Source organism: Aulonocara sp. 'chitande type north' Nkhata Bay, linkage group LG1, assembly GCF_057382095.1.
Source record: "Aulonocara sp. 'chitande type north' Nkhata Bay isolate Kocher_YH1m ecotype deep benthic linkage group LG1, A_spYH_male_GT1.1, whole genome shotgun sequence".
NCBI classification, from domain to species: domain Eukaryota; kingdom Metazoa; phylum Chordata; class Actinopteri; order Cichliformes; family Cichlidae; genus Aulonocara; species Aulonocara sp. 'chitande type north' Nkhata Bay.
In genome coordinates, this window is record NC_141344.1 from 11,029,894 (window position 1) to 11,043,035 (window position 13,142).

The 13,142-nt window shown below is 37.9% G+C and overlaps 2 pseudogenes across 1 annotated transcript; both read right to left on the reverse strand.

The window, feature by feature from the left end:
* Positions 1 to 898: 898 nt before the first annotated feature.
* LOC147338701 (trans-1,2-dihydrobenzene-1,2-diol dehydrogenase-like) lies at positions 899 to 5,988 on the reverse strand (annotated as a pseudogene). The gene is made up of 7 exons (XR_015130196.1): positions 5,450 to 5,988; positions 5,202 to 5,313; positions 4,961 to 5,124; positions 3,689 to 3,933; positions 2,995 to 3,108; positions 2,624 to 2,797; positions 899 to 2,237 (listed from the first exon to the last, which is right to left on the reverse strand). The product of XR_015130196.1 is annotated as a trans-1,2-dihydrobenzene-1,2-diol dehydrogenase-like (transcript).
* Positions 5,989 to 8,570: 2,582 nt separating this feature from the next.
* Positions 8,571 to 11,830, reverse strand: LOC147338702 (trans-1,2-dihydrobenzene-1,2-diol dehydrogenase-like; annotated as a pseudogene).
* Between the last annotated feature and the right edge of the window lie 1,312 nt (positions 11,831 to 13,142).

The following is a 13,142-nucleotide window of genomic DNA, read 5'->3' on the forward strand; positions in this document are numbered from 1 at the left end:
TATATAATTCTATATATCCTTCAGGTTTTTATCAGTCCTGCAAATCCCAACGGTTGAAATTAAAAGTAAAAATATTAAATAAGCCATACCCTTCCCTGACTGAAAAAGCCTTTCTTAAGTCCTAACCTTGAAAATCAGACAGTACAACCTATTTTTGAATTTGTTTCTATACCAGTGCAATAGTCAGACACAACAGAACACTTCAACATGTGCCACTTGAAGTTGCTTCTTCTCTCCAGTGGATGATATTTCAAATGAACATGGCTTTCACAATTAGTCCTTTATTGAGTTAATCAATCAAACACCTCACAGTGACAGCTGTTGGTTTTTTTTCATTAAATGACTAGGACTCCATCACAGGATGGTGACACAAAAGGCAGAAGCTCTATCTGTTTACACTGCGATTTGTTTGATTTAAATCTTTTTCTTCTGTGTAATAAAAACATTGTCAATGTTTTTCAAGAAGTTTGCTGTATTTAAATGGTAGCTCTGGGGTATGATAATTATAATTTGCTCTGTCATGGCTCTATCATGAAGCTAAAAAGACTATAAAGATCAAACTCCCTAATAATGCAACCAAAATTTACATGTTCCAAAAATTTGATGACTCTTTAATTTGGTGGTTAATCATAGTCACTGTTCCCATACTTTGTCATGTGGTGCTCTGATAGATCTGCTCGTTTCAATTGCCTCACGCAGAGGGGTGGACTATGAAGCAAGATTAATGGGGTAACAATATATTAGGTTGAACTTAAAACTCAGCCCGACCGGTCAGCTATGTATAATGTATTAATTTGTGTTTGTAAATTCAGTTTAAAATCATCTGGAAGAACCATTTTTTCTCTGATTATTTTATTTATAATACATTTTAAATGCAATATAGATTCTCTATTGTTAAAAGATCTTTTTAATGAGCAACTTTTAAGTCATATCTTACAACAAAAAGCCCCTAAAAAACCTTGCAATAAGGTTACACAGACAGACAGACAGACAGACAGACAGACAGACAGACAGACAGACAGATAGATAGATAGATAGATAGATAGATAGATAGATAGATAGATAGATAGATAGATAGATAGATAGATAGATAGATAGATAGATAGATAGATACTTTACAGATATTTCATCTTGTTTGATTCTATTTACAGAAAGGAAGTTGTCAAATTTTATTCACAATAGAACACAGAAGAAAAACCATATGATAACAAGCTGGATGTTACCTCCCTTCTCTAGTCTGAAGGATATGATGTTCATGTTTTGTAATAATAATTTTGAAATTCTATTAATCTGACCATAGAGCAGTTTTGCACTTTGCTTCAGTCCATTTTGATGAACTTAGCCAAAGGAAAATGTCAGCATTTCTTCTTCTATTTCTGGATCATATGGCTTCTTTACCTGATAGAGCTTATAGAGCAGCAAACTGTGTTTACATAAAGTGATTTAGAAAGGTTTCTGAGCCCATGAAGTGACACTAATGAAAGAATCATGCTCATTAAAAAAAAAAAAAAAATCCTGTCCTGCCTGGCAGCTTTTGCAATCAGAATTATGATCTGTAGGCACTGTTGTGCCAAACATGTAATAATAACGATAGAGTACAAATGCACAACGTATTGCCAACTGCCGCACCTGTAAGAAAAACAAATATACAAAACCTGGAACACAAACATTAAAAAACGCACAGGTACATAAATCAACAACCTTCTTGTGGAGTGTGTGAGTGTGAGAAAGATAAAGAGAGAGAGTGTCGAGTTTGAGTGTGCCTTTGTCACAAAATGTACTTGAAAATGGGGTAGGAAGCTGTCATAACACCCCCTGCCTGGTACCCGGCAGAAGATAGAGAAGGAATCAGTTATAGGGATAATTTCATATAGAAAAAAGTCATCTGTTGCTAAACCTGTCCTTTTCATGTGAATGTGAAGCAGAAAGCTTAGCTTAGCAGAGAAAGCTGTTAAACACTGTTGTGATATGCATTTTCTCTGGGTTTTAGATTTTAGGTTTTGTCAAACCACCCATTGCAAAATAAACCTGGCTATGTTGAACTTCCTTCATAGTACATCCCACTGCTTCTTCTGTTACATCTTAGTAGGATTTGGTCAGGTGAAACAACTCTGCTTGACAGTGGCTTCACTGGCTGTCTTGGTTAAAGACAACTCCCACTTGTTTCCTGATTTCAGCCATGATCTCTGACAGCAAGACAGAATCTGCCAGAGGCATCCGTGGGCTCTAATTAAGTCCTGCAAATGAAGAGAAGTTTTATCCAAATTCTGGCTTATGGACAGATGTTATATTTTAATAAGTGTAACTTATGTACATATCCATAATGAACTGCAATTTATGACAAGGCAGGAATATAAAGATTGTGTAAATTATTATTAGAAGTAAAAGTAACAGTACTGTAATATTCTGTGAGCTAAAGGACATTCCAAGCACTCATTACATTCAGTCATAATCTGATGAGTATAATTGGTGTATACTTCTACATTTTCATTTGTCGCCCTGAGAATGCAAGTGATTGTCTAAACCGCAGTGTCCTTCTTACAAACTCAGCTTTCCTTTGAAGCAGTGGTTTAGGCTGTCTCTTCAGAGAGAAATACACACATTTCCTTTTATCATGACCTACCTTTAAGCAGGCACTGCCTCACTTCTCCTGCCTCATAGCGCAGCCCGGCGCTGTTGGTAAAATTCAGAGGGAGACACGGCTCAGGCAGAGGGTACTCTGTTTCCTTGTCATTCACCACCAGTTTGGTGGGGCAGTGCATGGGGCCAAGAACCTGTACAGTGAAAAGGAAGCAAACTTTTGTTTCAGTCCCTCAATTTGCAAATTCATCAAATACAGTGATTCATCAAATACAGTGAGATCTATGTCTGAATATATTGGTTTAATTAAATGTGAAATTAATCATCAGTCAGCACAGTCTTTGCATGTCCCTGTAATTTCTTAATGAACTCAAATGGTCCTGTACAGGACGAGCATAGCATACTTTAATGGACCCTTAGTGCCCGCAATGACAGCGTCATTTGGTAGTCGGGCTGCAATTGAAAAGGCACACAAGGCCATCCTCTTCCTGGAGAATTTCATCGTCACAACCACTGATTCATCCACTCCTGTTAAACATTCAAAAACATGAAATTATTGAAAGCATCAAACAAATTAGCATTAAAATGTTGTTTTAGACCTCTGCAGATGCAAATCTTTTTATTATATATTTAAACTGAGTTTGGAATTAGGTTTATTTATTAGTTTTTTTAAGAAGATAGTATACACAATGAAAGAAACTATTTTTTATTATTCAATAAATTGCCAAATGCCTTCCATGAAGAAAAGAAAATGCTTAATACATATATTATATGATGGTTTTGCACTAAGATATCCTTCAGTGAGACATGCAGTTACATATTCTCCTGCCAGTTTTACCGTATTACTGTATTCTCTGGGGGGATTTGGATTAGTGTGACATTTTAATGATAAGTCTTGGATTTTCTGTGTGAAATTCTGTCCTGGGGTGTTTACATTTTAGACAATTCATTTAAAAGTGATTCCTCTGTATCACACAAAGTGTGCTTCTCTTCCTCTATTTGTTTTTTTATGGCAAGGCTCAAGCGTGCGTTTGTGATTGCTGAAGCACGCCCTGTGGTAAATGATACTAACACACATCCTATTTCTCCCACATGATCTGAATCATACCTGAGTCAAGCAGCACCCCTGTGGCTTGGATGGACTCTGGCCTTTCACCATTGAACACCATCAACACAAACTGCAGGCAGTACATCCAGCAGAGCTCCTCCACCCAGCTCCTTCTGCTCTGAGCGAGGCACTTTGAGCCGAGGGGAGCCAAAGTAGGCTTTTACCAGCTTCACATCCCCAACCGCCTCCTCTGCCAGCAGCCTGCGCACCTCAGCATACACAGGGAAACAGCGGGACCAGATGGCCTATGAGGAAAAGGGCAGATCCAGATATTTTGATCCAGTCTCGCTACAGAACTAAATAGTTGAAACTGAAGTTTCACCTGAGCAGGCATTTATTATAAAGCTCCTCAGTTATATGACTGTTGTGGCAAATCTGTACTGTGAACAATAATTTTTCCTGTCAATAATGTAAAATAATAGGAATGGCAATTTCTTACAATCCATGTATATAATTTGACCATTGGGTTTCTTAGTGGTGTAAGCCAAAAACAAATACACAGTTGCATTTTATGTGGCTAACAGTTAATTTAGAAGAAGCAAGAACAGAAAAACATTGAAAGCTGCAGGTGTATTGTGCACGAAATGGGAATTAAAATGTGATCATCAAGCCAGGTGCAGATGTGTCTGGCTGTGGCCACAGGTTGCAATAGCAACCTGAATCCCATTCCATCTGAGCACAGATAATGTTAACTGCATGCCTGTGAGGCTGATAACCCTCAAATAATAATAAAAACAATAACATTTTCCAAACTGATTATTAACTTTTGCTGTGTTTTGGAAAGGCATTAGTTTAGTGACTTATATTTTCTTATTGCTGTTTTTACAACAGCTGCATGCATGACAATAATTCCTCTTTCAATTCAATTCAATTCAATTCAATTTTATTTATCACAACAACACTTGACTCAAAGTGCTTTCAATTGTAAGGCAAAGACCCTACAATAGTAGAGAAAAAAAACCCACCAATCATTTTACCCCCTATGAGCCATCTGCCATGTCCATGTCCAGACCATGTTGATCTGCATATTTGGAATTTTTTGTTGTAAAATTGAAAAATTATTGTACCTTTTTCCACTTTCTTAGTAAATTGTAAAAAAAAAAAAAGAGATTTAGAAGATTTAAGATAATTGCCTTCGGTTTCCTCCTGAAATGGACAATTCTTTCCTTATTCTGTGGCACTGTAAAAACTGACCCTTAAGTTACCACTACTGTTAGCAAGTGTCCTCAGGGCAAAGCTATAAATGACAGCACTTCATCCCTTCAGCCTTACCACCATCAGGAAGACATGGTTTTTCTTAGCTGTGGCAACGAGGTCTTTAACCTTTCTGGAGTTCATAGCAAAGGGTTTTTCACACAGCACATTTTTCCCAGCCTTGAGGAACAGCATGCCAACTCTCCAGTGTTCTGTATGCAGCATTCCCAGATATACAATGTCTGTGGGAACACAAGTTTTTCATCCAAACAATAAAACCGTCACACCCTTATCTCTAATTGTGCAGTCAGATTATTACCAATTTTTGGGTTATTGGCCAGCTCCTCATAGCTGCCATAGGTCTTAGGAATACAATGTTTCTGGGCAAAATCTTTGGCACGGTCAATACTCCTCGATGCAATGACTGCAATCTATGCATAACATTAGAAAAGGAAAGAAAAAGAACAACAAAACAAACTCAAACAAACGCACACACTGCACACCTGTTCAGTGTATAGGGGACACTCTGTGTGACAATGTTGTACCGAACTTCCTTTAATTGAGTACCCGATGATCTCCCGGAGGCAGAGTCTTAATGGCCACACTAAAATCATGGCTGATCTTTCCAGCTCCACAGAGTTCCCATCGAGTTGCCATGTTGACAAGTGACAAATGAGTAGGCTATAGTGTTGCTTCAGAGAAAAAAAAGCCTGCGCTATGACCTCTTGGAAATCCTGCAAATCGGGAGAAGACACCTACTAAACGAGACTGCCCTGTAAAAATAACTGCCTCTTAGCTTGTTAGCACAAGTCCATTTTTAGAAACAATACATACTTTTTGATATTAAGCGACTTCTAGCGGTGGTGCAAGAAAGGGGGTGGGAATAACGTGGAAAAAACCAAACATGGATTTCATCTGACCTGTCTTTTTAAAACTCTCGGCCATTACAAAGTATAGTTTTTCTTCACGTAGGAAAGATTCTCGCAATATTCATTAACAGTTTATTTTTGCTTCACATTATTGGGCGTATTGATATTTTTCTTAAAATCTTAAAACTGACGATAGATGTGTACTAAGACAGCAACGGTTACGCAACAGAACTTGCCCAAGATTCCGCTCATTTTTAAGATTTCATCACTATTAATGTAATCCCATGATATATATCAGCATATCACCACAAGAAACTGATATTAATTATTTTAGCGCATTAACCTTTTCAAAAATATATAAACAGTGTACAGAGTAGCGTGTCTCACTGTATCCATGGTAACATTATACTTACTGTTTCTTGTACGTGACATCTAAATCACGCCCATGAAATTCTAATATTCTTCTAATATTATTCTAATTCAATGTCATATGTCATAAATGAAATCAGGTATTATTATTATTGTTCATTTCCACCCCAAGTAAAATAGCCTATGGTATATCATACGAGTGACCATAACGTGACCGATTACGCATGCGTAGCTGATGGGAGTTTCGGAACTTTCTTACCATACTTTGCGGATTTCTTGTCGTGTTACTCCAGATATACAACACTGTGTCAATAAAATGATGTAAGAAACTGATTTCAACAGCACGTCTAACCGCTGAATGATGAGGGAAATTTTTATGTTTGAATGACTGGGTAGATTTGTGAACAGTGGTTTGATAAAAGACATATCTGTTGTTCAGCAAATGGAAGTTTTCAGGGCCACCGTAAGGTCATGAGTTTCCCCACCCGGTTGCCATATTGGACACCGCTGATTGCGAGATTAAGTTCAACTCAGCAGCTACTGTACTCGGCCTCAGAGTGGCGACACAGCATACATGTGGACTTTATGACGTAACTTTTTAAGTTTGCCAGTATTTTTGCATCACAGTGGAGATATATGGAGATACGGGCATTGCAGTGTTATATAATATAGCTTTGAATCAATGAAAAGAAACAAAATGCTACAAAAGAAAAAAAAAGAAAGAATAAATAAATAAATATTAAAAACATTCATAAAAACAGTTTAAATGTTTTAGGATTACAAAAATGCAAAATCACCACATGAAGGTATTTAAAATACATTTGAAATAAAGGCAAAAGCTAAAAATGCAACAGCTATCTAAATTTTGAAGCCATATTGTTGCAGTATTGTTGAACGATACAGCGGATTGCTTCTGTTACATTTTTAGCAGCCATCCAGATATTTTCCAGAAAGTGCTGCCAACATTGGAACCAATAATGTGTCTTCTTAAAATTTATTGCATTTGTGGAATAAAAATAACACCATGCAGACGGAGTGGTATTAAAAACCGAATTCTAATATTAGCCATGAAAGGAGAGCATTTAAACCAATGTGCTTTTTTGTTCCAATTTCTTATCTCGTCTTACCCCACTAAGGGGAGCTCTTTGCCTTCAATCGATGTGTAATAACACTACATTGACTTTTATTTCCTTGCTTTATGTTTTGTGCTGACTAATGTTAAAAATTTGTCTTAATCAAGCTGCACTGGCATTTTTATTTTCCTTTGGATTGATAAAGTACCTATGATAATACTTGCAATATTTTTAATTTGTCTGTTATGTGTTTAGTTTGATGTAACTTTATTCTACTACAATCACATCAGTTGTAAATTAGTTGTATATTTTGCAGTCTAAACGTTGGTTCATGGCATAATAACTGCTCTAGTTATATCTTGAGCTACTGTTGATTTTAAAATGGAAAGCATCATTTATTTGTTTGTACGACATAAATCACTTGAGCTCACTTGTTTCTCAAAAAACAGGGGACATGTTAGAGCTGATATTTCTTACTACCTTGTTTAAAGCTGCATGTCACATTTATTTAGCCTATTTTAACTAAGACACACAGCACAGGATGTATAGAGAGATATGTATATAATTATATTATCCATTAATCAAATAATCAAAATCTATCATTTTGAATTTAAGGGGTAAATTTTATATCAGTGAAACATTCTTCAGTTTTTATCAGTCATGTGAGCCTATAAGGTTGAGACGAAGTATTAAATGAGCCATACCCTTCGCTGACTCATAAAAACCTTTCTAAGTCTTAACCTTGAAAATCAGACAGTGCAACCTATTTTTGAATCTATTTGTACACCGCTGCAAGGGTCAGACATGACAGAACACTTTGATTCAAATGTGCCACTCGAAGTCTCTTCTTCTCTCCAGCGGATGATATTTGAAATGAAACATGGCTTTCACAATCAGCCCTTTATTGGATTCATCAATCACACACCTCACAGTGACAGCTGAGTTTATCTTTAAAGGACTAGGACTTCATTACAGGATGGTGACACACAAGGCAGTTGCTCTATCTGTTTGCGTTGCGATTCATCTGGTTTAAATCATATTTTCAATCTCTCTGCTTAATCTGTGTAATACAAAATTTGGCAATGTTTCTCATGTAGTGTATTTCACGGTATTTACATAGTAGATCTGGGGTAGGATAACTATGTTTTGAGCTATCATGGGTCTATATTGAAGCTAAAAAGACTACACAGAGAGCAAACTGCCTAATAATGCAACCAACATTTACCTATTCCAAAAATTTACTGAGTCCTTCACAGCTGCCATGCTTTGTCACGTGGTGCTCTGATTGATCGGCTCATTCCAGCTGCCTCAAGCAACTCCTTCTGTTACATCTTAGTAGGATTTGGTCAGGTGAAACAACTCTGCTTGACAGTGGCTTCACTGGCTGTCTTGGTTAAAGACAACTCCCACTTGTTTCCTGATTTCAGCCATGATCTCTGTCAGCAAGACAGAATCTGCCAGAGGCATCCGTGGGCTCTAATTAAGTCCTGCAAATGAAGAGAAGTTTTATCCAAATTCTGGCTCATGGACAGATGTTAAATTATAATAAGTGTAAATTATGTACATATTTAGAATGAACTGTAATTTATGACAAGGCAGGAATATAAAGATTATGTAAATTATTATTAGAAGTAAAAGTAACAGTACTGTAATATTCTGTGAGCTAAAGGACATTCCAAGCACTCATTACATTCAGTCATAATCTGATGAGTATAATTGGTGTATACTTCTACATTTTCATTTGTCGCCCTGAGAATGCAAGTGATTGTCTAAACCGCAGTGTCCTTCTTACAAATTCAGCTTTCCTTTGAAGCAGTGGTTTAGGCTGTCTCTTCAGAGAGAAATACACACATTTCCTTTTATCATGACCTACCTTTAAGCAGGCGCTGCCTCACTTCTCCTGCCTCATAGCGCAGCCCGGCGCAGTTGGTAAAATTCAGAGGGAGACACGGCTCAGGCAGAGGGTACTCTGTTTCCTTGTCATTCACCACCAGTTTGGTGGGGCAGTGCATGGGGCCAAGAACCTGTACAGTGAAAAGGAAGCAAACTTTTGTTTCAGTCCCTCAATTTGCAAATTCATCAAATACAGTGAAATCTATGTCTGAATATATTGGTTTAATTAAATGTGAAATTAATCATCAGTCAGCACAGTCTTTGCATGTCCCTGTAATTTCTTAATGAACTCAAATGGTCCTGCAAAGGACGAGCATAGCATACTTTAATGGACCCTTAGTGCCCGCAATGACAGCGTCATTTGGTAGTCGGGCTGCAATTGAAAAGGCACACAAGGCCATCCTCTTCCTGGAGAATTTCATCGTCACAACCACTGATTCATCCACTCCTGTTAAACATTCAAAAACATTAAATTATTGAAAGCATCAAATAAATTAGCATTAAAATGTTGTTTTAGACCTCTGCAGCTTATTTACAGTGTCATCTTTATATATTTTATATATATAAGTAAAAAAAATCATATATTCAAAAAAATTGCTTACATTAAACTAAAAAAAAAAAAGCTTTTTATATTATTATAGATAGCTTTTGGGGAGACATGCAGTTACATATTCTCCTGCCAGTTTTACCGTATTACTGTATTCTCTGGGGGGATTTGTATTAGTGTGACATTTTAATGATAAGTCTTGGATTTTCTGTGTGAAATTCTGTCCTGGGGTGTTTACATTTTAGACAATTCATTTAAAAGTGATTCTTCTGTATCACACAAAGTGTGCTTCTCTTCCTCTATTAGATTTTTTATGACAAGGCTCAAGTGTGCGTTTGTGATCGCTGAAGCACGCCCTGTGGTAAATGATACTAACATACATCCTATTTCTCCCACATGATCTGAATCATACCTGAGTCAAGCAGCACCCCTGTGGCTTGGATGGACTCTGGCCTTTCACCATTGAACACCATCAAAACAAACTGCAGGCAGTACACTCCGATATCCAGCAGAGCTCCTCCACCCAGCTCCTTCTGCACTGATCGGGGAATGTCGAGCTGAGGGGAGCCAAAGTAGGCTTTTACCAGCTTCACATCCCCAACCGCCTCCTCTGCCAGCAGCCTGCGCACCTCAGCATACACAGGGAAACAGCGGGACCAGATGGCCTATGAGGAAAAGGGCAGATGATCCAGTCTCGCTACAGAACTAAACATTTGAACCTCAAGTTTCACCATGAAGTACCATGAACCATCATTTTTGCTAGTTTTGCTTCTTATATGAGTCTTGTGAGCATCAAATTTGTATTGTCGTGGCAGTAATATTCAACTAATCTGCAGTGGAGAGTAAATGTAAACTCATTTATTTTTGTGCCACATTAAGCAGAGATTAAATAGTAATATTATATTTATTTATATTTAATACCTGTATTTTTTCACCTTATAGGAAATGTTTAAGATATTGAAAAATATGATTGTCTGCTATTTTCCTTTGAGTTAGATGAGAACATCATGAGCAGTGGTCTGTCTGTTAGGATGCCTAATTATGAAGCTACAGTCAGCAAACTGCTTGCTTTGCATAGACTGGATACAGCTATCCTCAATCTGTCTTAAGATAACAAAACACAATTATTAGCTCCATTAAAGTGTATTAATTTACACTTTGTATCTTGTGTTTTGTTCATCCTTTTTATAATCTGTTTTAGACATTTTATACCCTTCAGAACAATTTGCTATTTCATAAATGGTTTTGCACTGGAGTATTGCACTGACATGCCTACAAGATATAACATAAAGAAAATATAATATCCTGAACTAGCTCACAGTAGATACATTTTCAACTTTTTTACAGATCTAAGGAAGCCATTCCTCTCCATTTATAGTGTTTTTATTGTGCTAAAATAAGCTGCTTTATTTAATTTTTAACCATTCGTACATCAGTATATACTGACACAAGTCCAACTGTATCCTGAAATGTTACATTTTTGCTACATAACATTTAAAATGATTACTTTTATTTTTCATCCTGAAACAAATATTTTCTTTTGTTGTGGTAGCTTCAAAACAGCACCTTCAATTACCCCTACTATTAGCAAGTGACACCAGAGCAAAGCTGTACAGAGACCACTGCATCCCTTCAACCTTACCTCCATCAGGAAGACATGGTTTTTCTTGGCTGTGGCAACGAGGTCTTTCACCTCTCTGGAGTTCATAGCAAAGGGTTTTTCACACAGCACATTTTTCCCAGCCTTGAGGAACAGCATGCCAACTCTCCAGTGTTCTGTATGCAGCATTCCCAGATATACAATGTCTGTGGGAACACAAGTTTTTTTTCCCAAACAATAAAACCGTCACACCCTTATCTCCATTTGTGCAGTCAGATTATTCCCAATTTACCAATTTCTGGGTCATTGGCCAGCTCCTCATACCTTAGCCTTAGGAATACCTTCCTGCGGGGCAAAATCTTTGGCACGATCAATACTCCTTGATGCAATGACTGCAATCTGTGCATAACAAGAAAAAAATGCACACACACCTTGCAGATCTATTTAGTTGAAAGGACATATCCTGTGTGACAGCGCAGCTGCACTGAGCTTGTTTATATTGCGTACCTGATGATCTCCAGGAGGCAGAGTCTTAATGGCCACACTGAAGTCATGGCTGATCTTTCCAGCTCCACAGAGTCCCCATCGAGTTGCCATGTTGAATTATATGGTAAGTGACAAATGAGTAGTGTGTTGCTTCAGTAAAGATCTCAGCTGCTGGCGAGATGTAACCTTGGAAAGTTTGCACGTTCAGAGGAAGGATCCCACTAAACTATTGTGCCTTTGTGATAGCAGATAGAAGGCTCCTGCATTACATGCTGGAGAGGTAGTGACTGTAACACACACATGCACACACACATACACGTATGCACACACACACACGCACGCACGCACGCACGCACGCACGCACACACCTTGCTGTTTTGCTACATTGTTGCTGATACAGGTCTTTCAATCCAGGTTGAAGTTGTTTGAACCGGTTGTGTCCAACAATCTGTAACATGGGGATCACCGGGGCCCATCATTAACATGAAGTAGTGCAGAGTTTAATGTGTATAGGCCAGGGTGAGGGATCACCTTGCCCATAGATCAGCAGTCTTCCACAGTACTTCAGGTCAAGTATCGGAACCAGGAGGTGCTTTGTTTTCCACTGGGAGAGAAACTGATTAACCTGAAATGGCTTGACAGCCACAGAGAAGCCAATGATTAAACCAGAGTCTTGTGGGGGTTGCTGGAATAAATAGATATGCTGGCTTCACAGAATGCTCATGGAGCCCAACGCAAGGTAATTTAACTGACCAGTAAGCTGAGCCAGGATGACTATGGAAAAGCATCAGCACACTTGCCCTTGAGCTAATAATTATCTATTTAGCCAGACAGGTGGTTGTGTAAACTTCCTGCAACATGCTGCCAGTAGAGGACACTATGTTGTCAGCAGAGATTACTTTCTTCGTCAAGCTCTGAGGATTTGGCAAGGCTTATCTAAGGAATTATCTACAGGTTTGCAAAATCAGGTGACTCATGCAAATGGACAATTTACTTTCAAAAGTATCTGCCAGGAGTCAATGGAGGTTACTGAGAACATCAAATCAGGTTAGCTGACAACTGTTTCAAATTCAACTTAAAAGTCCATCTTTTCCATTAATTCCTGTCATAAGTATATGATTTATTTTCCTGGAGGTACTGCATGCTGATTGGAATTCAGTGGAAGGCCAATCATCATGTCTGCAACATCCTCATTATAAAAGAAAAGGGAATTTTATCAATGGCCTCTCACTGGCTGCTTTCTTTTTGTATTTCACTTCCAAATGAATTCTGGGAGCTGTGTGCCGTTGTCATAACAACAAGGTATCAGCTGGGCAATTTGTATGCAAATGGCATTGGGCTTGGCCTGATATCCTTGCCTATACCAAAAGACCTGGTTGCCATGGGAATGCCCAACTCCTCCTTGAGTCACTTTTACATTTTT